Genomic DNA, 4,255 nt, shown 5'->3' with positions numbered 1-4,255 from the left:
TCCTCCCTCACTCCACCCTCCTCTACTTACCTCCCTCACTCCACCGTCCTTTCCTTCCCTCCCTCACTCCACCCTCCTCTCCTTCCCTCCCTCACTCCACCGTCCTTTCCTTCCTCCCTCACTCCACCGTCCTTTTCTTCCCTCCCTCACTCCACCGTCCTTTCCTTTCCTCCCTCACTCCACCCTCCTTCCTTCCCTCCCTCACTCCACCGTCCTTTCCTTCCCTCCCTCACTCCACCCTCCTCTCCTTCCCTCCCTCACTCCACCGTCCTTTCCTTCCTCCCTCACTCCATCCTCCTCTCCTTCCCTCCCTCACTCCACCATCCTTTCCTTCCTCCCTCACTCCACCCTCCTCTCCTTCCCTCCCTCACTCCACCGTCCTTCCTTCCCTCCCTCCACTCCACCCTCCTTCCTTCCCTCCCTCACTCCACCATCCTTTCCTTCCCTCCCTCACTCCACCCTCCTCTCCTTCCCTCCCTCACTCCACCGGCCTCTCCTCCCTCCCTCACTCCACCCTCCTTTCCTTCCCTCCCTCACTCCACCGTCCTTTCCTTCCCTCCCTCACTCCACCGTCCTTCTCCCCCCTCCTCCCCCGTCCTTTTCCCTTCCCCCCCTCACTCACCCTCCTCCCCTTTCCCCTCCCTCACTCCCCCGTCCTTTCCTTCCCTCCCCATCCCATCCCTTTCTTCCCTCCTCCTCCACCCTCCTTCCTTCCCCTTTCCCCACTCCACCCCCTCTCCTTCCCTCCTCACTCCACCTCTTTCCCTTCCCCTCCCCAACTCCCCCCTCCTCCCCTTCCCTCCCTACCCACCATCCTTTTCCTTTCCCTCACTCACCCCCTCTCCTTCCCTCTCACTCCACCGTCCTCTCCCTCCCTCCCTCACCCCCCCCCCTTTCCCTTTCCCCCCTCCTCCCCCATCCTTTTCCTTTCCCCCTCACCCACCCTTCTCTTCCCCTCCCCCCTTTCCCCCGGCCTCCCCCCCCCCTACTCCCCCCGTCTTTTCTTCCCTCCCTCACCCCACCCCCTCTCCTTCCCCCCCACCCACCGTCCTTTCCTCCCCCCTCACTCCCCTCCTCTCCTTCCCTCCTATCCCCGTTTTTCCCCTTCCTCCCTCACCCCACCGTCCTTTCCTTCCCCCCGCACCCACCGTCTTTCCCCCCCTCCCTCACCCCACCGCCTTTCCTTCCCTCCCTCACTCCACCCCCTTCCCCCCCTCCCTCCTCCCCGTCTTTCCCTTCCCCCCCTCACCCACCCCCCTCTCCTTCCCTCCCTCACTCCCGTCCTCTCCTTCCCCCTACCCCCCGCCTTTCCTTCCCCCCCTTTCACCCCCGTTTTTTTCCTTCCCCCCTCCATCCACCGTTTTCCTTCCTCCCTCACTCCACCCTCCCTGCCTTCCCTCCCTCCACCCACCCTCCTTCAGCGTAGAGGGTCGGCGGAGATCTGTAAAAATGGACATTAACTTCTTGTCTGTCTTTGTGGAAAATGAGCCCCGACGCCGCCGCCCCCGCTCCGCTTTTTGTGGGAAGGAGGGCGGGAACCCGGGGGGGGGGCATTAGGGAAGGGGGGGGGGGAGGAGGAGAGGGGGGAGGAGGGGGAGGGGAGGAAAAGGGGGGGGGGGGAGGAGGAGGAGGGGAGGAGGGAGGAGGGGGAGGAGAGGAGGAAGGGGGGGGATGAGGGGGAGGGGGAGGAGGGGGAGGAGGGGGGGAGGAGAGGGGGGGAGGGGAAAAAAAAGGACGGGTGGGAAGTGGGGAAGAAAACCGGGACGGGCCCTTTTGGGGGAGGGGGGCAGGAGGGAACGAAGTTAAGGAAAAGAAGAAAAGAGGTTCAAGAAAAAGAAAAATATTAAAAAGAAATAAAAGAAGGAAAAATTTGGGAACAGGAGGGGTGGAAAATCTAGGATGTGGTAGTATGGGCATGAAGAAAATGGAAATGGAAGAGGAAAGGGGGGGAGGGAGGGGGTTTATGCATAAGCGAAAAGGAGAAGTGGGGGGAAGTGGGGAGGGGGGAGGAGCAGGCGAAGGGAGGGGGAGTGAAAAGGGGGAATAAAAAGGAGCGCCAAAAAAAGGGGGGGGCTTTAATCCGGGGGCAGTCCTTTACGAAGCTTTCGGTCACATAATTTCGAAAAAACACAATTAATAGGTAAAAAAAACAATAATATACGCCGTCAAGAACTAAAGTTCAGAGAAAAATATATATTATAATATTATATAATATTAATAATATAAAAATTATATAATTTTTAAAAATATATTAATTTAAAAATTGGTTTCCTGGGTGGGGGGGAAAACCAAAACTTGCGAAGAGAGCCATAAGTATAAAAGAAACAACATCACTTAAAAAGTTTATTATTTTTCACTGGGGGGATTTTACCGTCAAATTTGAAAAAGGTAGCTAAAGAATACATTTGAAACAATCTTTTAATAATCAGAAATGTTGAAGTTAATCGTTTTAACACAGACCACTTTCACGCACCGAGTAATCCCCTGTACACATCAAGCGGATTCCAATATCACCAGATTCCTTTTATTCTTACCTCTATCCATTTATCCCTCTTTTTATTTATTCGTTTCTTTATCTATTACATCTCTATTTGTTTAACTATCTATTTGTCTACCTGCCTATATATCTATTTAACTATATTTATAGACGAATACATATATTACAAATATATTATATAAATTTATTCATTAGGATTTCCCGGCGACAATGTCTCTTCTTTACCTATAAAATACGTTCGAAAACAAGAGTGAAAAATCCCTCCCAGTGAGTCCGCCTCAGATTATGTTCCGATTTTCTTGCATTCAACCGCGTTTTTGTATAATCCGAGAAAAGTTTAATTTACAAAAGTCTGAGTTACTTCCCTCACGCAGAGAAAAACGGCCGGGCAGCGAAAATTACCAACTGCACTAAAGCTGATTAATAAACCAAACTGTGACACAAAAATGAAATGGGCGTACGCACATATACTAGCATCCAAATGCAGACATACACATACACATACATACACATACACATACTTGTGTGTGGATATATGTATATATATACGTATATATATATACATATATATATATATATATATATATATATATATATACGTAAACACACACATATGCATATAAATATATATATATATATATATATATATATATATATATATATACGTACACACACACACACACACACACACACACACACACACACACACACACACACACACACACATACATATATACATATATATATATATATATATATATATATATATATATATATATATATACGTATACACACACACAGACAAATATATATATATAGATAGATAGATAGATAGATAGATAGATAGATAGATCGATAGACAGAGAGAGAGATAGATATGTATATATGTATATATACATATACACGAGTCCCAAAAAACAATATGCATTTTTTTTATTTAAAAAAATCACGTTCCAGCGCCTTGGATACAAGTTGTGCCTCCATTCCGGCAACCTTCAGCCGTCTTCGAACACAGGCCCCTCCGGCGTTTTGCAGTTTTGTCTCTTCCCCGATCTCACTGCAGATGGTGCGGATTCTTTCCTCAAGCTGTGCCAGGTCACGGGGCTCACCTTGCTTCTGATATAGCCCTGCAGAAAAAAATCCCAAGGGGTGAGGTCAGGGGGAGCGTCGAGCCCATTCGAGGGGACTCCTTCCAGCGATCCATCGGTCAGGACACTCGGTGTTCAGGAAATCCCACACTGACCTGGTAAACTGAGGAGAGGCTCCGTCTTGTTGAAAAAAAAAGATATTAGCAAGGTCACTCCTCGCCTGAAGTTGTGGTACAGCAAACTCCTGCAGCATCACCAAGTATTTTTACCTCTAATGATGGTCGTGTTACCGGATGCATCGCGGACGAAGAATGGTCCGGTCAGCCCAGTGCTAGACAAGGCCCACCAAAACACCAGCTCCAGAGAAACTAGTGAGTTTGATTTTCTCTAAATTCGACAGTTGTGTCGATTTACCTGGCCAGAGAGGTGAAAGGTAGACTCGTCGCTGAACCATAAGTTTTCCAAGAGCTGAGAGTCGTTTTGGTAATGGCGGAGGTGTGACTCACACATTTCAACACGGGCACAGAACCTGAATTGTGCAACCCTCCTAATGGACTTTCCCTGGCTTTGCGCGAACGCCTGCTCCAGGAGTTCGCTGTTTTCATCAGTGGAAATAATAGCAGGCTTCCCTCTACGTGGTTTGTTAAAAACAGATTCTTTTTCAAGAAAC

This window comes from Penaeus chinensis, chromosome 2 (assembly GCF_019202785.1).
Source record: "Penaeus chinensis breed Huanghai No. 1 chromosome 2, ASM1920278v2, whole genome shotgun sequence".
Classification (NCBI taxonomy): Eukaryota; Metazoa; Arthropoda; class Malacostraca; order Decapoda; family Penaeidae; genus Penaeus; species Penaeus chinensis.
The sequence above is the reverse complement of the archived record's forward strand: the minus strand, read 5'-3'. Positions refer to the sequence as shown.